Below are 24,226 nucleotides of genomic sequence, written 5' to 3'. Positions count from 1 at the left end.
AAGATAGGTTAGGTATGTTGGGTTTGGTTTGGTTAGTTTTATTGTGTTCGGTGAGGGGCATTTCCCACAAAAATGAAGGTCAGAAACATTAGAATCGCATCAAAAACTACCTGAAAAATATATTGCACTACCTCGGGGTGTATTGTCCACTTGTAAAAATTTACCAAATGGAGTACCTCAAGCATTATTGTGAACTCTACTAAACGCACATCGGAAAGACAGAACAAAGGTGCAATGCTTCTGCAAGCCGACCTGCCACTTAGCAGCTGTGTAGCATGTTACTGTACAGAAAAAAAGAGAAAATTACTCTATCACTATTCCTCACTATGTGCTATCAATAGGAAGTTCCGGTTTAAGTTTTGTGTTCTATTTACTTTGTTTATTTTTACTAAAGATAATTATCGAGTAGGCCTAATGCCAGATGCGATTTTTCCCATCAATTTTTATCGTGTTCTTCGAGCTATGAAACACGGATAGATAAGGTAATTGTAAAAGCATATACCGGTAGTACCTAGTTTGGTATTGTTAGGTTCATTTTAATAGGCTAAGTAAACCTAATTACCTCCGCCAACGAAGTTGGAGGGGTTATGTTTTCACCCATGCTTGTTTGTTTGTCTGTCTGTGAACAAAATTACTCAAAAACACGTGGGCAGATTCTTACGAAATTTTGCATATAGACTGGACATGGCCTACTGAACAAATGATTAGATTTTGGTGAAGATCGGGTCAAAGGTCAAGGTCGTGGATGCAAAAAGGTCATACCCCACAATTTCGTACTCAAAAATACTTGACGGATTTCAATGAAATATTGCGGTAGGCTTTGATATTGTCCGAGGAAGAGGTGATTTGATTTTTGTGAATATCGGGTCAAAGGTCAAGGTCACAAACGAAAAGGTCAAAACAACACATTTTTGTCCATAATTTCCTTTCTAATAATGATAGAAACTTGGGACCAACGAAATTTTGTAGTATTAAGCAAGGCCTTTCTTATGTGTGCTGTCAAATTTGTCATATGTTTTATTTCTTTGTTTTTGTTTTTTACTTTGTAAGATTGTTTGTTACCAACATGACTCAAAAAGTACTTGATGGAAGGGCCCCCACCTGAAGTTTAGCCAGGGGCCCCATGCACTCTTAATCTGCCCCTGGCTGTGGTTGAACTAGTGTCGCATACTAGTATGCTTGCACCCAGTCGGCTTAAGGCGGGCCTATTACACTTGGTTCACAGACTACACACACATCCAAAGCCACTTCAACATTACAATTACACTCATAAGCACTTCTCACCCTACGTACAGTCTCTACCAGACAGCCAAAGCCACTGGGTAGAGATACATTGGCTGTATCCTCCCTGCTTTGGTAGGGATAGGCTGGTCCTGCATTGGACCTCAATGGCTGATGATGATGATGATGATGATATATACACACACACACCCACACACACACATATATATATATATATATATACATCCATCCATCCATCCATCCATCCATCATCCAATCCTACATTGCCCCATGAGGAGCGTAGGAGCCCTGGGCTAGGCAGTTGGTCTCGACATTTAAGATGAGAGTGACCAGCCTCACTCATCCCTGAGTGGCATTACACGAGCAATCAACCCCAACCACCCCTTGGATATAAACCTTCACCGGCTCAATCCGAGTGGAGTCCAATAATTACTCACTAAACCACCAGGCACCAAAATTTGGTTATATAGTTACCACCCAGTGTAGTAAATGGTTTCCTGGTGTACAGAAAACCATTTGGCTTGTCACTCAGTGTAGAGTCACCCACAGGCAGAAGGAAGAGGAAAGATTGAAGGAAAGAAAGACAGAAGAGGGAGTGTAAAGTTACCCGTAGGCAGAAAGACAAGGAAAGAATGAAGTAAAGGAAAACAGAAGAGGATGGAAGGAAAGAAGGATGGAGGAGAGGAAAGGCCAGACACCCGACAACAGCATTACATCGAGTGAGTGGATGATGGTCGCCACCACCTACCACTAATATATATATATACAGTATATACATACACTCAATCCTTGTAAATCGTGGCAGTTTGGGTCTGGACCACTGCCGCGATTTACAGATTCCATGGTTTATAAATAATAACTCATGTGAAAAATGAATTTGGGTCTGGACTTTGGCCAACCACCCCCCACAGCACCCTACCTATACCTATCTAGGCATCATCAAACACAAACATACAAATTTAGGAATATTCAGTGCATTTATTTAATAGAAATAAGCAGTGTTAAGGGATCTCACCTTAATTCTATAATGATATTGCTTAAGTGAATGGAGTGGGGTGGTGGGAAGAACTTAGAACCTCTCGGCATGAGGTGGGGGTGCTCCCTAATGCTGTTCTCCCTTCTCCAGATCCTCTGCCTCCCTCAGGAAGCCCTCAAAGTCTGCCTCAGAGATGACAGATGCTATATCATCCACGTCCTCAGTGTGTGAAGGGCCAGGCTGTGGTTCAGGCTCAGCTTTTGCCCTTACCCGGGCAAAATAGTGGGTGATGAGTTCCTGATGTTTCTCATTAACTCTTCGGCATTAATATGCACACTTGCCACCAGGGACGAGTGGTGATTGGTTGTTGGGTCGCAATTTTCAAATTGAATGCCGCGGTTTACGATTCTCCTTGGAAAAGGCCCACTTCGGTGCCTAGATCCGCGATTTTCGTGACTTAACAGCGATTTAAGGGGCCGGCAGTCTGACAGCCACTTAGCCATGATTTACAAATCTGTGATTTATAAACGCGATTTATGAGGATTGAGTGTAAATATATACAGTATATTTGTGTATATATATATATATATATATATATATATATATATATATATATACAGTAGAACCTCTCTCATTCGGACTATATGGGGGGAAGGGTTGTCCGAATTAGCAGATTGTCTGGACCATCAGGGTAATCTCCATTTCATACCAAAAACTATCTACATGTGGTATGTTTGTTAATTATTAACATATGTGGCATTTTTAGAGTTTTTCTTTTATTTTCACAACAGTCACTGTTTGTAACATAAAATTTTAAAGCAAACTGTCTAATTTTCTCTTTGTTTTTCTTGATGTCTGACACAGTTTGTTTGGCGATACCAAACTCGTTCACGAGTTTTCCTGGAGGAACACCAGCCTCTAGTTTATCCAGTATTTTCACTTTATCTGCAATACTTAGTGTTACATGCTTCCTTTTAACACCTTTATTCATTGCAGAAGCTACACTTGCATTAAGGGGCATGGTAAGGAGGATTAACTTTTGAAATACAGCGTAAAAATATAAATGGTTGGTGAACTAGTTGATGGAACGAATGCTAGCGTGTGTTTAAACAGGCGCCCAAGTTGCGACCTAGCGTAATCCGAGACTAAACGAATGACGATCGCTTTTCGTGCCGATACTGAAAATGACTTTAGAATTACTTTCAACATATTTTTGGAGCTTATTATTTTTAAATTTTGTCCGAATGAACAGAAATCCGGATCAAAGGGGTCCGGACCAAAGAGGTTCTACTGTGTATATATATATATATATATATATATATATATATATATATATATATATATAAATCTATCTATCTGTCTATCTATCTATAAATATCTCTCTCTCTCTCTCTCTCTCTCTCTCTCTCTATATATATATATATATATATCCATCCATTATCCAGTCCTACCTTGCCCCATGAGGGACGTAGGAGCCCGGGGCTGGGCATGTTGGTCCTGACATTTAAGATGAGAGTGACCAGCCTCACTCATCCCTGAGTGGCATTATGTGAGCAATAACCCCAGCCACCCCTTGGATATAAACCTTCACTGGCTCAATCCGGTTGGAGCGCCACAATTCCCACTAAACCACCAGGTACCATAATTTGGTTATATGGTTACCACCCAGCATAGTAAATGGTTTCCTGGTGTACAGGAAACTATTTGGCTTGTCACTCAGTGTAGAGTCACCCATAGGCAGAAGGATAGAAAAGAATGCAGGAAAGAAAGCCAAAAGGGGGAGTGTAAAGTCACCCGTAGGTAGAAGGACGAGGAAAGAATGAACTAAAGAAAGACAGAAGAGGAAGGAAAGAAAAGAGAGAGGATAGGAAAGGGTAGACACCCAAGAGCAGCACTTCGTCTAGTGAGTGGATGGTGAGCTCCCCCACCTACCACCAATATATATATATATATATATATATATGTATGTATATACAGTAAAACCTCGATATAATGGACTTCAATAGACTGGAATTAGCTTTTATTGGACTCAAGGAGCTACCGGACTAAATTCCTATATATCGGAAAAAGTCTGATAAAGCCAAAAGCAGTCAGGACTGCCTGACCACTTCAGCTATGTTCACCACAATAAGGTAAATAAAAGGCATGTTTATCAGTGCACAGTATAGTATTATTTTATATATTATACCATTTGATTAATGTAGTGAAGTTATAACACAGTACAGTACCACAATGGTAGTCAAAACAGTTTTAAAACTGTTCATGCAATCCAGACTAATGTCTGATATATCGGAAAAAGTCCGGATTAGCAGGGGGAAGTCCGGATGTCGCTTTTATCGGAATTTTGCATTTTTCAGAATGGTTTGGGCCCCAATTAGTCCATTATAGTGAGGTCTTACTGTGTATATATATATATATATATATATATATATATATATATATGTGTGTGTGTGTGTGTGTGTCACAGGAGAGGAGGTTGTGCATTTGTAACTTGAATTTCAGACACAAAGCTGCACATGAATATACACAGTATAAAGGGAACGAGGATCGTGTTGAAAGAAGCGTGATTGATTATGTGCTCGCAGAGAGGTCGATGATGGAAATGGTTGCTGATACGAGGGCCGTGAGAGGACGATGTGGAGGTCTGTCAGATCTTATGATTGTGGTATGCAAGATCAAGCTGAGAGGAGTGAGGTGGATCAGGAGAGATAGGAGCAGTCAGGGAGAAAAACTGAAAGTTGAGAAGTTGAGGATCAAAGAAATGACAGATGATTACAGGACCAAAGTAGAGGAGGAGTTAGAATCAGTGAATTGGAATGAAATGGATTTGGACAGCCTGTGGAATGCATATAGGGATTGCTTAATTAGGAGTGCTAAAACGGTGTGTGGTGTGGCGAGAATAACAACAAAGAAGAAAAGTATGACATGGTGGGATGAGGAGGTATAGAGAGTGGTGGAGGAAAAGAGGAAGAAATGGCTAAAGTGGTTACAGGACAGGGGTTCTGTTGAAATAAGAACCGAATATATTGAGAGCAAGAAGCACGTAAAGAGACTAGTGAAGAGGAAATGGAAGAAGGTAAACGATGATCTAGGAAGGAAAATGAATGCGAACTATTGTACTCTGAAAATAGGAAGTTAATCTGGAAAGAGTTGTGGAAATGTAGAAGTGAAAGCAGAAAGAAGTGTGATGGTGTGAGGGATGTAGGTTGTAGATTATTAACCCATGGGGATGAAGTAAGGACCAGACGGAAAGAATATTTTGAAAGCCTTATGAATGGGAATAGAGAGAGCAGAGCGGCTGTAAACATGATTGGTTTTGGGGGTGTGGAGAGAAGGAATGCAGTGCCAGGAGACGTGACACTCGCACAGGTGAAGAGTGCTGTGAAGCGGCTGAAAAATGGGAAAGCAGCTGGGGTTGATGAGGTGTATGGAGAGATGCTTAAGTGTAGTGGAGAGAGTGGAATGAAGTGCTTGGAGATAGGTAAGAAGGCATGAATGAGTGAAACTGTGGCAGCAGAGTGGAAAAAGGCTGTGATTGTACCCCTGTACAAAAATAAAAGTGAGTGAAGTGAGTGCAAGAATTATCATGGCATAAGTTTATTGAGTGTTGTAGGGAAGGTATATGGAAGAATTATTATCGAGAAAGTGAGAGAGATATCAAAGGTCCTAGTGAGTAATGAACAGGGTGGCTTTAGGAGTGGCAGAGGATGTATGGATCAAATATTTGCAGTGAGACAGATAGCAGAGAAGGCTTGTGAGAAGGACCATAAGGTGATTATGGTATTCATGAATCTGGAAAAAGCATACGACAAAGTGGACAGGGAAGGATTGTGGAAGCTTTTGCGCATGTGTGGTGTAGATGGTAAGCTGCTAGGTGCTGTCAGGAGTTTTTATGATGGTAGTGAAGCATGTGTAAGGGTTAATGGGTATCTGAGTGAATGGTTCACGATCGGTGTGGGCTTGTGACAAGGTTGTGTGATGTCCCCATGGTTGTTCAGTATCTATATATGGATGAGGTGATGAGAGAAGTAAAAACACGAGTAATGGAGAGAGGGATGGCATTGGTAATGAATGGTGATGGATGGAATATCTCAAATTTGTTGTATGCTGATGATGCAGTTCTGCTTGCAAGTACCAGACAAGAACTTGGTAGGCTAGTGCAGAGTTTTGCTGATGTCTGTGAGCATCGTGCCTTGAGAGTAAATGTAGAAAAGTGTAAAGTGATGGTTATTGAGAGAGAAAGTGACTCCTAGTGCAATGTTACAGTGAATGGAGAGGGACTGGAATTGGTGAAAGATTTCAAATACCTGGGTACAGTGATAGAAAAGAGAGGAAAATGTGCAAAAGAAGTTGAAAGTAGAGTGACACAAGGAAGAAAAGTAGTTGATGCTATGAAGGCCTTGATAAGAAACAGAGGCTTGAGTGTTGCAGCTGCATGAGGCTTACTTGAACGAGTGTTAGTGCCAGCTTTAACAAGGGGGTGTGAGACTATGATGTGGCATGAAAATGAAAAGTCAAGAGTAAGAGCAATGGAGATGGAACTGCTGAGGGATGTATGTGAAGTACAGAGGGTGGATAGGATTTGAAATAATGTGATTCATGAAAGATGTGGAGTGAGTAAGTTGGTGGACACCAGAATCAAAGAGAGTGTACTGAGATGGTATGGTTCATTCATTCATTCATTCATTGCCAGACGCCATGTATCCCAGACAGGGTGGCCAAGGGCTTAGAGTTAATTGTTTTACAGGGAGGGGCACTAATCCTCCACCAACCCCACTTGACGTAGGGATGCCAACAGCATCTGGTGTTCCCAGGCGGTCACCCATCCAAGTACTAACCAGACCCAACGTTGCTTAACTTCGCTGATCGAACGGGAAGCGGTGTACTCAACGTGGCATGGATGGTATGGTCATGTGGAGAAAATAGATACAATAGAGTGGTGAAAAAGGTGTATTTGAGCGAATTTGAAGGAGGGAGGAGGCGAGGTAGGCCAAGGAGAAGGTGGAGATATGGTGGATGAGTGTGTGAGGAAGAGAGGTTTGGAAGTCGGTGAGACTAGGGAACTGACAAGAGATCGAGCTGGGTGGATGAACGTTGTGAGGAGAAGTGCACGATTAGGATTTGGCACCCATTTTTAATGTGGCAGTGTCCGGATTGACTCAGTCGGATATGTTTATGTGAAGCTACAGAACGTGGTGAATGTTTTTGACGTATCCAATAGAGCCAGGATTCTGGGAGCTTAAATGGTGAGTGAATGGAAGCAAGGCCCATTGAATTGGGCAGATTTGGGCTGTCTGGACATTGCTACTCCTTACTTTACCCTAGGGTAGGAAAGGAGGTCTAAATGATGATATATATATATATATATATATATATATATATATATATATATATATATAGGCTATTCAAGGTGCTACCCAAAAGATTCAGTAATTTGAATATTGTAGGAAAATAAGTTACCTCCTAGTTCTCACTGTCGCTTTCAAAATAGTCCCCTTGGGCATGTATACAGTAGTCCCAGCATTTTTTCCACGAATCCATGCATCACTAGAAGGCGTCAGGCGTGATGGTCTTGAGCACCTCCTGTGATTATGTCTGGATCTCCTCAATCTAGTCAAAGCAATGCCCTTCCAGTCATAATTTCAACTTGGGAAACAGGAAAAAGTCATGGGGGGCAAGGTCAGGCGAATAGGGTGGGTGCGGAATGACTACCGTGTTATTGGAAGCCAGGAACTGCCGGACAGCAGTTGATGTGTAGGTGGGAGTGTTGTCATGATGTAGGACCCAGTCCTTGTTCTTCCACTGTTCTGAACGTTTGCGGTGGATGTTCTCCCTCTGACGCTGTAAAACTTCACAGTAGACCTTTCCGCTGACAGATTGACTGGGTGGAACGAATTCCTTGTGAACAATCCCTTAGATATCAAAGAAAACAATCAACATCGACTTGACATTGCTGCGAACTTGACACCCTTTTTTCGGCCTCAATGAATTGGGAGACTTCCATTGTGATGACTGCTGCTTAGTCTCTGGGTCATAACCATAAACCCATGATTCATCACCAGTTATGTCCTTGGAGATTAAGGTGGCATCATCTCTGACCAGATTCTTGAACTCCCTGCAAACTGCAGTGCAATGTGCCATCTGCTCATCACTCAGCAGTCTTTGCACAAATTTTGCAGCGATGCGTCTCATGCCCAACATGCCCGACAAAATGCGTTGCACACTCCCGTACGACAGTCCAACGATATCACAAACATCATGGATAGTTCGTCTATGATCTGTAAGGATAGCCTGACAAACCTTTCTTACGTTTTCTGGTGTTGTTGCCGTTGACAGTCGTCCAGAACGGTCATCGTCTTCGACTGACGTTCGTCCTTCCTTTAACCACTTGTACCAGAAAAATGTTCTGCTTTGGGACGTGGCATTGTCACCAAAGGCTTGCTGAAGCAGTCAGTGAGTATTTGCAGCCATCTTGTTGATCTTGAAGCAGAACTTGATGCAGATTCTTTGTTCCATGAGGTCTGCCATTGTAAAACCGCCAAACCACTTACCACGTTACAATAGTAAGCATAGCTCAACAACATGTCCGCTCACAGACAAGGATGGGGCCACACTGATGCACAAGGGGTGCTGCTGACTCCTCCTAGTGGCAAAAGGCAAAACTGCAAATGGTTGGCTCCCTCTGTTCAAATTACTGGAACTTTTGGGTAGCACCTTATGTGTTGTGCGTGTGTGTGTGTGTGTGTATATATATAGATATAGATATATATATATATATAGATATATATATATATGTATGTATATATATATATATATATATATATATATATATATATACGGTACATATATATGAAATATGTAATACAAAAATAACGGTGCTGAAGAGGGACACCTTCTCATGGTGGCACTATGTAACCAGTTGGCTCTGCTGCCTGGTTATATAAACATAGCTCAGCTCCTTTGTCCGCCTAAAGGAGGATGGGTCTGCGGCAGGATGAGGGCAGCTTCAGGCTCCAGTCCACCAGGTTCATACTCAGATGTGCCTGGGGTTGTTCATACTAAGATGATATAACACTTTTATCCAACAATTGTCAGTTATCTGTATCAACAGGTCTGCCAGTGAAGTTTGTTTCATCTCACTTGGTGTCCTTAGGAGAAACTTCAGCATACGTCACCAGATTCACCAGAGAAGAGAGAGCTACCTGACTGTAAGAAGATATTTTTAATATGTTATTCAATAGGTTGTTGCACCAGCCATTCAAGGTGATACTTCTGAAGGGTGGGAAAGCTGGTGGTAGGGATGCTGGAGCTTCCATTCACTAGCCCTCAGGTCTATCATGATCATCCTCCTTTGCTGACCCTTTTCAGTGTGTCATAAACATGGAGAGGAGACCAGCGTACTCTCCCAAATACTTTTATCTAACTGTCTTCTATCACCACATTACATGCACTTCACTTACTGCACATCATATCCTACTGCATATAGGAGGTGGCACCAAGAAGGGCTGGTGGCGTGAAAATTTTCCCCACACTGTCTTTTAGCAGACACAAGGAGAGGTATGGGCCAGGCTTTGTAGGTGTGAGCCAGGATGAGGCTTTGGACTCTGATCTGTGCCACAATTTACAGAGCAGTGTAGTTCACAGGCTGCCGCTTCCTCCCAGTAGTGAGGGGCCAGAATCTGGGAGTAGTGCCTTAGGAGGCTACCCTATCATTGGGGACATTATGATGGGGCTGCTCATAGTTCCAATGTACACTTGAAAGGTGTCCTTGTGGCTGCTCTGGTGGGATGCCCTGAGGTCACTGGCATAGCCATTGGCCAAGCTTTTGGTCCATGGTTCCTTGTTCCCCCATCTGAGCTCAAGGCCATGTGGTCAAGCATAGCCTATGTCCATCTCCACATTTTATTTACGTAACAATGAATAAAACCAGGGATAATGTAAAAAGCAAGTCTGAAGGAACTAGATCAATTGATGGATTCAGAGTGGCATCTTGGAATGTTGGTAGTACGAGGAGTAAAAAGGGAGTTGGTAGAGACCTTGGGCAGGCAGTGATTGGATATCTGTTGCAGACACAGCTTCAGGTATAGGGGAGAATCAGCAAGGATGATTGTTGGGAAGAATTGTAGGTATAAGAAGTTTTGAAAGAGAAGTATAGAGAGATATGATGGGATGTGCATGCTTTTTGAAGAGAAAAGCATGAGATACAATCAAGTCGCCACTGGCGCTTGCTTCTGTGGCACAGTTTTCTATAACACGGCAAGGTGCCAGACCCCCAAAAAAACCACACGCATAAAATACCTATGGCGTGGGTGCGGCAAGGTTTGAAACATGCAGGCAACTTCCCCTGGTGGTCAGTGCACTCCCCTGTTTGTAAGCAAAAACATTGGCGACCACTTCAGCTCCAACTGTGGACTTCTTTCTCTCTTATGAGGAGGTTAAACCTCACCAAATTCATTGTGTTTAGTAATGAAACATTAAAGATTCCTTTGGTATTTTGACTAGTTTATAGGTTTGTTTGTAAAACCACTATGAACAGGTTAGTGACGAAGCACCTAGATTCCGTTGGTATTATGACTAGTTTATAGGTTTTTTCGTAAAACTGCTATGAACGGGTTAGTGACGAAGCACCTATCTCTGAGCTAAGACGAAGTATAATGCCTCTCATCACCATCATCACGTATATAAGAATGATTATTAATGTGTTAAATGTGAATTTTGTGGACACTTGAGCATACAGACTTTATCAAATAAATTTCTTCAATCAGTGCTTGACCAGGCAGCCTCCACCATCTTTAATGTTATGGACGGTCAGCTGATGTGTGTCTACTTGTCCGAGCTTTTTTTTGCTCGATCTGCAGCGCATGGTATTGCCCAAGTAGACACAAGGCTGATCACCCCCCTGTTTTTTGTGCCTATTATGTGTAATACATGCATTGATTGATTGCTTGATTGTGTGCGTGTGTAAAGTTGGGAAAAGTGGGGTGAAAAGGGGGACTGGTCAAATGTCCAGAACCAAATACCATTTTTCCATAGGCTTAGTTATTTCTGTGGGACAGTTTTCTATGGCACAGGCATGGTCCAGAACCAATTAGCTGCGCCTTAGGTGATTTGACTGTATGATAAGAACAGAGTGAGAATAAATCAGAGGATTATAATGTTGAAATTAATGTTTGGAAAACTCCTGGTAATTACGATATTGTCATGGCCTCCACAGGTACTCTTGGATGATGAAGAAAATGATATATTCTGGGATGATCTGATATGTTTGGTTGGAAGTGTGGGGGATAACGAGATTGTAGTTTTGGAAGGGTATATTAGTGGCCATGTGGGTGCAGCAGCACAAGGATATGAAGGAGTGCACAAGAGTTGTGCTTGTGGTCTGTGGAATGCAAAAGGTAAGAGGATACTGGAGTTCAGATAAACAATAAACAATTGTGTGCACAGTGTAGGAAAACAGAGAGTGTACTGATTATATTTAAGTGGGGGGTAATAGTTTTTTTTCATTCATTGCCAGACGTCATGTATCCCAGACGGGGTGGCCAAGGGCTTAGAGTTAATTGTTTTACAGGGAGGGGCACTAATCCTCCACCAACCCCACTTGACACGTAGGGATGCCAACAGCATCTGGTGTTCCCAGGCGGTCACCCATCCAAGTACTAACCAGACCCAACGTTGGGGTAATAGTACCCAGATCAATTACTGTACTTCTTGATCAGGAGGATCAATAGGAGGCCAGTAAAGAATGTAAAAGTTATGCGGGTGAATTTTATGTTCAGCAATCCATATTACCGTTATGTTAGATGGTATCAAGGAAGCTGATAGTGAAGAAAAGGACCTGTGTATCCAGGAGGAAAATATGGAAGTTGAAAAAGCAAGCTGCAAGGGATGTCTGCTATAGTGAGATTAGTAGAGTGGTGGCTGAGCAATGGGCTGTAGACAGAAATATAGATTAGCAGTACAGAGCTCTCAGGAACAGTTTCTTGAGAGTTTCTGATTTGTGTGGCTGGGCAAGGGGAACACCAAGATAGAAGGTAAAGTGGTGGTGGGATGCAGGTGTAGAATGTGTAGTTAAAGATAAGAGAAAGGCTCATTTATAAGGTGTGGTAACAAAGAGGAGTACACAGCTTCTAAGCTTACAGTCTGAGTCTCAGAGAATTTTACTAGATAGCACATACAGTGCTAAGAGGAGCAATGTGGTATTGTCGGTGGCTAATCACGACGAGAAAACGGGGAAATCATAGGTGAGCAGTGTGTGTGAAGGATGATGAAGGGAGGATAGTGGTGGGTAGTGAGGATATTATGGATGCTTGGAGAGAGCATTACAGCAGGGTTCTCAGTGAGAAATTTGACTGGAACAGGTAAGGTTTGGAGACTGCAGATGTAATCGTTTGTCCTTGGCCTTTTGTTGGTATTGGTACCATGTGTAGGGTAGTTAACAGAATGCATATGGGAAAGTTGGCTGGTGTTTCTGGGTTGACTGCTGACATGTTGAAGGCCTCTGGAGACATAGGAGTGGGTTTAGTCACTACTTTGATGAATTCTGCTGTATGTTGTTCCAGATGACGGGTTGAAGAACACGTTTGTAAATGCATAGTACATGGAAGGGTGACACCATGTAAAATGGAAATTATAGTGACATGGAGCTTTTGGACCGGGGGGGGGGGAGTGAGGCTTTTGACTGAGTGACCAGGGAAGTTGTGAAGTGGGCAGTGAGAAGGCTTGAGATTGAGGAGTGGTTGGTTAGACTGGTTGTGGCAGTGTACGAGGGTGCTCACGTCCAGATGAGAGTGAACGGAGGTCTGAGTGTTGAGTTTTCTGTGAATGTCAGTTTGCATCAGGGGTCGGTGTTAAGCCCCTTATTGTGTATCATGGCGCTTGAAGCACTCTCATGTAATTTCAGAACTGGACTCCCATGGTAGGTGTTGTAAGCAGATGACTTGATGTTGATTGCTGAGAATGAGAGTGTAGCAGATGTAAGATTTAGAAAATGGAAAGATTGAATGGAGTACAAAGGTTTGAAGGTAAATGCAGATAAAAGAAAAGTGATGATAGCTAGGGCAGGTGGTAGTACTGTCAGAGCAAAAGGAGTGTCACCAAGCAGTTTACCATAACGGTGAGGGAAGTAAGTCCATTTTGTGCAGTGTTTGTATTAGAAGCAGGCTTGAAAATAATGCTAATTTGTGTGTGTGGTACGGAAAGGAAAGCATACAGAAACAGAGACATGAGAAAGGATTAATCTCACTGGAGAGTCTCTGAGGTGCGTTGAGGACTTTTTTTGTTACCTGGGGGACGTGATATGTGTTGGAGGCAGGGCTGGAGCTGTCTTGATGGCAAAGCTGAGGAGTGGTTGGAAGAAATTAAGAGAATTGTTGCCATTCCTTAGAGGGCTGTCCATCCATTGCTGAGTGGTCCATGTATGCAGCATGTGTTAGGAATGTAATGTTTGATGGTAGTGGGACTTAGGCAGCGAAGTAGGAGGATATCTGTAGGTTCAAACGTACATAGATGAAAGTGATTATGAATGACAGGCCTGGAGGATCAAGATTGTGAATGATGTGTGGAGAGAAGGAATGGGACTTTATGTACATTAGTATTGTGATGAGAAAGGGTAATTTGAGATGGTTCGGGTATGTGGAGGGGATGAAGGTTGGCAACTGGGTGCAGGGAGTGAGAGGTGTAAACATTGAGAGTAGAGTTGCAAGAGGCACATCGAAAATGACTTAGGATGAGGTTATAGGGTGTGACCTAAGGGATAAGGGACTGAATAGAGAGGCTCCTAGAGATTGAGCAGCATAAAGAATCACCATTAGGTGACAAAGGCTGACACATACAAGCATGTTGGAGTTTATACTTGTATAAATGAACAAACAAATGATTCACTTATGGTTAATGTAATTTTTGTATGCTCACAGAATATAAGAGATAATCCTGATTGTGAAGAAGCATGCTAAGATTTTGATTCACTTATGGTTAATAATGTAATTTTTGTGTGCTCACAGAATATAAAAGATAATCCTGACTCGGAAGAAGCATGCTAAGATTTTGTTATTTCCTGGATAGTTAGTCTGTCATATTGAGTGTATCTTGCTATAAGATGAGCTGTATGATGTGAGCCACAATTAACATTTCCTAGTTGGGAGAATTATTAGCACTATGTCACTACTACACTGGCATTGGATGGAATGATTTCCTATTTGGAGCATTATTAGTACTGTGTCACTATTACACTGGCATTAGATGGAATGGTTGGGTGGGAGAAATGAAATACATGGCTGTGACAGATGCATGACCACTAATTTCAAACTCCATCAGTTCATTTGACTAATAGGGAGCATTTATGCAGCTCTTGAACACAGTGCATCAAACTATCTAACAGTGTGCTCTTATATTAGATTTCCACCCTAAACCTAAATTAATAAGCAGGTACAGTGACATATTAGTTGATTAGTGCTGATGTTCACTGAATATACATAAATGAATGCAAACTGATCAGCCTGGTTTAATTGCTACCTTTTACACCTCATTTGATATTATCGATATTATCACTATTATTGGTGCAATAGCCTACTAGATAAAACCTGTGGAGATGTGCAAGAATGTGCTGATTGCATGTGAGAAATGGATCAGTCTGGCAGGTGTATATTACAGTGCATATTATATGGATTACAGTACTAAGAAATAGATATCCCTCTGCCATAACTGAGCATTGCATTCACACTCTGCCATAACTGAGCATTGTATTTGCACTTTATTGTACAACGATATGATCCAGATATAGGTTTAGAAATTGCTGGAAAATGCAGAATTAACATAAAGATTTTTTAAATGACCACTTGGGTAAGACAATTTGTGAAATAAATAGGAATCATTTGCTAAGACAGTTTATGTAATAATGTTTTATACTGTAGTTTATTGAACCTAAAAGTTAGAATACACATTACACTTAATTTTGAAGTTGAATGTATTATTGTCCTTAAACTTTGTACAGTAATAGAAATTAATCGTGATGTATTCAGTCAATTATTGCACTAATGTATACTGTAGTTCATATTGCTCCATATATACATTGCCAGCACAGTTCTACTATAGATTTACTTTACTCATTCAATTTTTGATTTGTAGCCATAGTTTATGAAGTTGCAGTTTAGTGAGAGCAGCAGTAGGAAGAGTAGTAACCAGTACTATAAAACAGAAAAAGACAAAATAGGCAGTAATTACGAGTAGTAACCAGTACTATAAAACAGAAAAAGACAAAATAGGCAGTAATTACTGCAGTTCCATTTTGGTTAATCTCTACCTAGAATTCCCAGGAAAGCAAGGCATCAGAGATTATTATTATTATTATTATTTTTTTTTTAGAATTTGCCAATTAGTATGAAATAATTCTTTCCATGCATGCTGTGTATCAAACAGTGCCATAGGGTTCTAAAATTCACAGATGCCAAGTGCTTTGCTTTTTAATTAAGTAGTTTTCATTCAAAATTTTAGTAATATATAATATACATTTAAGGTATATAGAATTAAAGCCTAAATTACACAATGTAATACAGTACTGGGAACATAAGAAGTTAATGTGTTATAGAGTAGGACTAGGCTGTAGTGCCAGCCAGTCAGTGCTGTAATCCTGAAGAGGATGGAAAAGTGATGATAGGGAGAGCTGGATCTCCTGTTTCTCTAGTGTTCAGGTTATCCAAATAATGAATGACTCTGACATTTCTGCAAGAGATGGTGTACCTTCCCTATCACTGCTAGTACTGGAGTCAGATTGTGGGTCATAGCCAGTCTCCTGAAGTTAGCACTGCTTAAAAGGTGATTGGTCTGCAGTCAAATGATACAATGCTACTTTACAGTGGCCAAGAGGTTTTACTGACCTGCACTGCTGAATAGATTTTGCTGCCATACAGTTTTTCCAGATCTGTACATATCTTGACTTCTCAGTGTTTATATGTTCAGTAGGCACATACATTAGTTCAGTTTTATCTGTTATTTGTTCAGCCTCCTCATAAAATTCTACAGCAGACCTTACTGTACAGCGACCTTGCAAAACTCGCTTGTAGACATTCCGTTTTAGTAAAGCCCCAGTCCTATCATGAGGGCCCTTGCCATGATAACTTTCTTGAAAGTTCCATTTAGCAGTGCAGTTGTGGATGGCTTTGTAAGAGGTTAGAGCTGCCATAGAATACCTATTCTTGAAGTGGGCTGCTGCCCCATCAGTCCACAATGATACATGTGTAAAATGAATACCAGCAGAATTCAGATAATCAGCTGGAGTCATTGGAGACATGATGGTAAAGCACACTCACCAGGTACCAGGCAAAATCAATTTACTATTTGGAAAGAATAAAAACTTAAAGATAACATACTAAATTACAAACACAGGGATTTTATCATTGGACTTCAGTGCAGGTACTTTGATTTTTTGTTCAAAGGTGTGCGTGAGAAATTTTACATCATTTTCTGGTAATGTTCCTCACAGTGTGCATGTAACGTGTGTGACAGACCATATGGCTTACCGGGGTTTATTTCAAAGTATCCCAGCGTTACATTATTAAGGCCTTGGGATGCCTGTTTATAATATAAAGTTATGTTGGTATTCTCCGGTTTGTTAGTTGTGTATGGGTAAAATGGGGAAAAAACATGAGACATGTTACTCCTGAAATACTTCCATTTAAAGGTCATGCTACATTCTGACCACAACATACAGTATATGTAGACAACTGTAGTGTCAATCACAACTCAAATAGACACATTTTCAGTAAAACACAGTGTCAGCATTCCAAACAATAACATACTCTGGTCAATGATGTTATGAAAGTTGCTATATTCAGCACTGGTTTTTCTTTGGTGACAACGTGACAGTTTTTTATGCAGCTCCCCAAGTTGACAGTTTAGGTTCTCTTTCTCTTCAGATTCATAAAATTCAATGATTAAGCTTTAAAATGATGTATAATTTATATACTTTTAAGCAATTCTGATTTTGACACAAAAGGTTGACATCTTTGTGGAATTACCCAAATGTGACATCCATCCAGGAACTAAACTTTTACGCTATTCCCCGCTGTCAGCCGCAAGGGAATACAGACTCAGTGCATGGGAAGGGCAGTTGCTTCCCTGCAGTTGATGGGTCTGCTCATCTAGACAGACAAGGGTTGATCAACAGCAACAACCCCTGGAGTGTGATATAGGCAGATTTCTGTAATTCTTTGTATTGGAAGGCAGATTAATTCAGCATTTGGTGACATTTTTTTTGTCCCTTCAATATGTAAACTGTAGCCAGCATATACTGTATGTGGACTGCAGACTGGGGTACTGCATTTTTATTATTATTATTATTATTATTATTATTGACTCTCGGATACGTTTATGTGAAACTACAGAACGTGGTCAATGTTTTTGGCATATCATACAGAGCCAGGATTCTGGGGACTTGAATGGTGAGCGAATGGAAGCGTGGCCCATTGGATTAGGCAAATTTGGGCTGTCTGGACATTGCTACTCCTCACCCTGCCCAGATGATGATGATGATTATCATTATAGCAAGGAGGAATACTTGGCTGCCAAGCGTAGGGCTAGAAGAGAGGTATACAGGGCGAAGTCTGAGTCACCGAGACTTTTGTTTGATAACCTAAATAGTGTGGAAAGGAAAAATATGATATTTAAGGAGATGAAGTGATCAGATGAAGAGGGATAATCGGGATATTATAGGTGAGCAGTGTGTGAAGAATGATGAAGGAAGGGTAGTGGTGAACAGTGGGGATAATAAAGATGCATGGAGAGAGCATTATAACCGGTTGTTGAATGGGGAGTTTGACTGGGTCAGGGAAGGCTTGGAGCCAGCAGATCCAGTGTTTGGACCTTGGCCTTTGATTGATGCTGCTACTGTGAGTGAGGCAATAGGCAGGATGAAGGTGAGTAAGGCAGCAGGTGTGTCTGGGTTGACTGCCGAAATGTTGAAGGCCTCGGGAGATATAGGGGTGCGGTTAGTCACTGACCTGACAGATGTGATTATTTATGAGTGAATGCCACTCAGGGATAAGTGAGGCTGGTCACTCTCATCTTAAATGTCGAGACCAACTGCCTAGCCCCGGGCTCCTACGCTCCTCATGGGGCAATGTAGGATTGGATGATGGATGGATGGTGTTGTCCCAGATGATTGGCTGAAGAGTGTAATTGTAAATGTGTATAAAGGGAAGGGTGATGACCTGGAAATAGGAAATTATAGAGGTATAAAGCTTTTAGATCAGATAATGAAGGTAATGGAGAGAGTCTTAGAAGGTATGATTAGAGAGAGTGAATGTTGATGAGATGCATTTTGGGTTTATGCCAGGTAGGGGGACCACTGATGCCATATTCATTGTTAACAGCTTCAGGAAAAATATATTGGTAAGAAAAGGGATCTGTATTTTGTTTTTGTTGATTTGGAAAAGGCCTTTGACAGAGTCCCTAGAGAGGTGGTGAAGTGGGCAATGAGAAGGCTTGACTAGGAGGAGTGGCTAGTTAGGGTGGTTATGGCTATGTATGTGGGTGCACACACCCAGGTAGCACCCAGGTAAGAGTGAATGGAGATTTGAGTGATGAGTTTTCCGTGAACGTTGGTGTGCATGAGGGGTCAGTTTTGAGTCCTATGTTGTTTATCATGGTACTTGAAGCCCTCTCACATGACTTCAAAAGCAGATTCCTGTGGGAAATGTTGCATGCCGATGATTTGATGTTGATTGCAGAGAATGAAACGGAAGCGGAGGAAAGATTTAGGAAGTGGAGGGATGGTATGGGGCACAAGGGCTTAAGGGTAATCTAGGGTTGGTGGCGGTACTGTCAAAGACGAGGGAGAGTGACCATGTGCAGTTTGACACGAGGGCGTGGGAAGTAATTACATCTTGTGCGGTGTTTGTGATAAATGGGGGTGCAAGAGATGTAGTGCTGTCAGAGGTATACGGTGAGATACTACTGATTTTATGTGTACTGCATGTCGGGGAGAGCAGATGGAGATTGTCAGGCGTGAAAGGATTTATCTTGCTGGTGAATCTCTTGAGTGTGTGGAAGAGTTTTGTTATTTGGGAAACATGTTGTGTGCTGGAGGTGGGGCTGGAGCTAGTTCTGTGGCTAGGGTGAGAAGTGGTTGGAAGAAGTTCAGGGAGCTCTTGCCTCTCATGACATTGAGAGGACTCTCCCTATGTGCTAAGAGGTCTTTGTATGCAGCATGTGTTAGGAGTGTCATGCTGTATGGTAATGATACTTGAGCAGTAAAGGAGGAGGATATTCGCCGGCTTAGACGTACAGAAATGACAATGATTAGGTGGATGTGTAGTGCGTCCCTGTGTGCAAGGTCTGAGGGGGCTGGGTTTACGATGGAAGAGTTGAGAGGTAGGATGGGACTGGAATGTATTGGTGTTGTGATGAGCAGAGGTAAATTGAGATGGTTTGGCCATATGGAGAGGATGGGGGATGATAATTGGGTGAGGATGGTGAGAAATGTTAATATTGGGGGTGGGGTTATGAGGGGTAGACCGAGAAAGACATGGGACGAGGTCATTAAGTGTGACCTCAGGGTTAAGGGACCGAACAGGGAGGCTGCAATAGATCATGCAGCATGGAGAGCCACCATTAGGTGACCAAGGCCGACTCATGCAAGCATGTTGGAGCCTTTAAAAATGAAACAATTATTATTATTATTGTTGTTATTACTATTATTATTATTTATTATTATTTTTATTACTACAGATTTCGCAAATTCTTACTGCCATGTAATTAAACCTTACTGTTCCCAGGTTATATTGTTCTTGCTGCTAACCAGATACTTTTGTTAATCAAGGTTTGGAAGGAAAGGACTAATGTGTACTATTTTTTCAGGTGTGTTAATTGACCCAGCTGTGGAAACTGCCAACAGAGACGGAGAAAGTGGAGAAGAAAACCACAACCAGCTGCCAAATTAATACCAACCAGCTGCCCAGTCACGGTAATACCAACCATCTGCCTCCACTCTCAGGTAAGCGTCCTATTGTGACTTTTTTTAATTTTGCCAAAGGGACCTGTAGTATGGGGCCTTCTGCTCTTGTCATAATATACTTGCTACCACCAGACTCTTTCATTTATATTAGGAGACGGCCATCATTGTGAAGGAATCTATCTACTACCCAGTTTCCCACTATCTATCTGTTTAAACTGCCATCTGTCCTTATTCAGTGCTGAGTTGTAAGAAAAGATTAACACAGGAATAAAGCCAGTCATGAAGAGTTCGGTAAATAATGCAGAGCCGCCAGAATTTCTTGTTCTGCTGGGAATAGGGAAGTACTTGAGGGACTATAACCAAGGAATTGAGCTAGACAGATGATGTAAAATGGATTTGTTTATCTTAGGTCTTGTGTACTATGGTCCTTTCGCAGCAAGAAGTCCGTTCAGGGTGTGGCAGAAGTTGGGATTTCCCCGAGTGCGACGTTGTCAATTTGACCACCAATTATCGGATTATCACTGTCTCCCTACCTACCCCCATCCCACCTGTTTCTCTCTCTGTCTCTCTGTCTCTCTCTCTCTCTCTCTATATATATATATATATATATATATATATATATATTTATATATATGTATATTGTATATATTTATTATTTATTTTCAACTTTTTTTCCACACCACCTATGAGGTAAAAGTCTAGGCGCATTTTATTTTTAAGAGGTTTCCCCTGTAGGCCTAATCCTCTCTCTGACCCTGGGTCCCTCACCGACTTCGGCATGGCAACATGGGAAAAAAGCACTGCCACGTGTCATAGAATTCATTCAAATCGTTGTTATAATTCTAAAAAGTGACTCTCAGTGTACTATATGGCTTCCTTTATTATAAACAGAATATAAAAAACAATTTCAAATGGCACATAGATGGGAAATAAGAGAGAGTGAGGCATGTACTACGGTTGATTTGGCAGCATCGCTAGAGGTGATTCATCAGGTGGGCCCCACCCTGAACGAACTTCTTGCGGTGAAAGGACCATAGTAGTAGTTCAACCCCAGGCACAGCAGAACATTATCCCAGTGGACTGCAGGCTGAGTTACCCTTCTGTAGTCCATCATTCTCTTGCGGGATAGGTGTGGCATTGAGAAGTGTAAATGTAGTCAGGCAGCCCTCCCCCACCATCCAGCACCAATACACTAGGGGTTAATTAAGATCCATATTGAACTCCTCCACAGACAAAAGGATTAAGTTTGAACACACTTGAGATTATCTCCTAAAACCTTACCTTATTTTCAGGGTCCGTCTGTGTTACTCAGGTTGCTGTTCCTGTGATTGCTGAGTTGGTGCTGCCATGCTGGCATTGATCTTGGTGTTGCTGCTGTGCTGGCGTTGATCCTGGTGGTGCTGCCGTGCTGGCGTTGATCCTGGTGGTGCTGCAGTGCTGGCGTTGATCCTGGTGGTGCTGCCTGCTGGAGTTGATCCTGGTGGTGCTGCCTGCTGGAGCCGGCGGTGCTGGCTCAATTTTTCTCATCATGCAGTGTCTATACCCAAGGGTGGTTGGGGTTTATCGTTAACGTAATGCCACTCGGGGATGAGTGTGGCTGGTCACTCTCATCTTGAATGTCGGGACCAACTTGCCCAGCCTTGGGCTCCTTCGCTGCTCATAGGGCGATACAAGATTGTGTGGTGAATGTTGAAAAATACTCAGGCCTCAAAACTCGGGAAATACCTCTGATAGATATAGAGGTTCCCAGCCGTTGATCCTGAAAACCTTTCTACATCTCAGTTCCTTCTACTACAACTACAGCTACAACCACCCGTCTGAAATGTGAGTTAGAAAATTTTTGGTTGGTCCACCTTGACTTGGTGGAGAGTTTTGTCCTTGGCAGCCTAATTTCATCGGCCAGAAGCAGAGTAAGACAAGGCTAGCAATACTGTGGCTCTGCATCCTTTCCAGATCACTTTTAAGCCAAGTTGAGGTGGACAGCGTATAACAGTTGCTCCCCTACTTACGATATTTTAATAGAGAACTGACCCCATCGTTGGGTGGGAAGAGGAGTCAGGAATGATGATGATAATGCCTAATGATTTTAATTATGATCAGTGGCAGTGCTGGGCTGCATAACTAGATCATTCCACCACTAGGGTATACAAGACCAGTTAACTTAGTCTAGGTACTGATTTTACTTGCCTATTGATGACGACGACGATGATTGATGATAGAATAGTTAGTGCTAGGCTCCATAACTAGATCATTCCACCACTAGGATATAGAAGGCCAGTTAACTTAGTCTAGGTGCTGATTTTACTGGCCAATCAACGATGACGATGATTGATGATAAGCTAGGATGATGCAGTGCCAGGAGTCAATCCCTGGCACTATCAGGCTGGCAACCACCCAGCCGAATGAAATCTCAAGCCGATAAGTGTTTAATCTCAACAGCAATTCTTCTTAGCTCTTGTTCGTAAGTGGGAGAGCAACTGTCTTTATTTCAACTAACACCAGATGGTTATATTCAACTGAGAGTGATGCATTGGGGGTCTAAGGATAATAATGAGCTTTATTTTTAACTTATTTTCATCTTAAATGTCAGGACCAACTTGCCTAGCCCCGGGTTCCTACGCTTCTCTGTGGGGCGACGTGGGATTGGATGATGGCTGAGTGGATGGATTTTTAACTTATTTATATTCGTCTATGCTCAATTATCATACTTCTTGCACCGTAACGTGGCCTGGGATTTGTCCATTCACCTGCTTTTTTAATATATCTCTGTGGTAGAATAACACAGTACTACATGTCTACATCCATCCCACTGCACTTCTTCATGACTAGCATTCTGCTTGATAAACTGTTGCTAAGATGCATATTTTATGCCTGGGTAGAGTAACAAGAGTACAGTAAGTAAATTCCCCAGGTTTGAAACCTTTCCCCTGCACTTCATGATTAGCATGTCTCCTTGCTAAGGTGTTGCCTCAGCTCAGCAATATTTCAAGCTGATAGATAAAGTAAACAGATAGGTAAACATTACACAGATACACATAGATAGTAGATATATTGCAGTAAGTGTTAGCTAGGTAGATACCTGGTATACTGCAAGAATTTTGTGATGGAAAGGTTCCTCATGTTATTTTTGATGCCTTTGACCGCTAGTAGTGTTTCTCTCAGTTGAACAGTGTCTGGTGTTTGTTCAAAGTGGCTTGTCTTCTTTGTGGCTGGGGTGATTTCCTAACGTGATTTCTTAGCAAGCCTCCTGAGCCACCTAGAAGACACCCAAGTGAATTATGCATATGATTATTGCTTGATTATTATGTTGATGTTTGTATTGTAATTGATGCACAGTGGACAGATTTTTTTATAGCCTGTGGTTTGGCCAGTTGTTTGATACTTGTGTATATTGTCGCTATGTTGTCCGTTTAAATCACCCACACCAATCGACCCTGCAGTTCTGGCGTTACTCATTGTTTACGAACCTTGGCCCGTCGATTCCCCTGTGTGGAAGTTGGAACGCTAAGTACCGGTATGCTTTTCAAAAAAATTAGCGCCAAGTCAAACTGAGGAGATTAAAGTTTTGCGCTGGCAGTAAATGAACAAAAAGTCTGCATCGTAAAGGTAAACTTTAAAGATTGTGCGCCGAATTAGTTGCCATAATACTGTCTTGCAGCGTGGCCCCAAGTCCCTTTGCTACTAGTGGGGTTTTGTGGGATTGGGGATGCCTGGGGGGTTGGGTCAATACTTTTACAGCACACACAACCCACCATTGTGTGCCATGATATATATCCATTTTGACGTGGGTAATGGGGGCTGTCGGACAGTGAGAAGGAGTCCATCATTGCATATGTTGGAAGGATAAGTGGCACACAGGTGGATGATTATATAGGTAAACATGCACTCAGGCCTTGCTTGCAATAACCACGTTGTGGCCGTACAGTAAGGGGGCGGAATGCTCTATGAGGGGGTTGTGTTTGATGGCCAGTTTTTTTGTTTATTTTTTACGGCCTAGGCAATGCCTCAAGGATTGGGCATACGTTCTTAAGTGGATATTGCAAGCCAGACATTGCACACTT

At 41.9% G+C, this 24,226-nt stretch overlaps 1 pseudogene; it reads right to left on the bottom strand.

Annotated features, from left to right (window-relative positions):
• Window positions 1–7,007: 7,007 nt before the first annotated feature.
• On the bottom strand, window positions 7,008–7,126 carry LOC145398891 (5S ribosomal RNA; annotated as a pseudogene).
• Window positions 7,127–24,226: the final 17,100 nt, after the last annotated feature.

The sequence above is a fragment of the Coenobita brevimanus genome, chromosome 46, assembly GCF_032717465.1.
Source record: "Coenobita brevimanus isolate Jiangsu-jjx chromosome 46, ASM3271746v2, whole genome shotgun sequence".
Lineage (NCBI taxonomy): Eukaryota > Metazoa > Arthropoda > Malacostraca > Decapoda > Coenobitidae > Coenobita > Coenobita brevimanus.
This window is presented reverse-complemented; position numbering and strand designations above follow the sequence as displayed.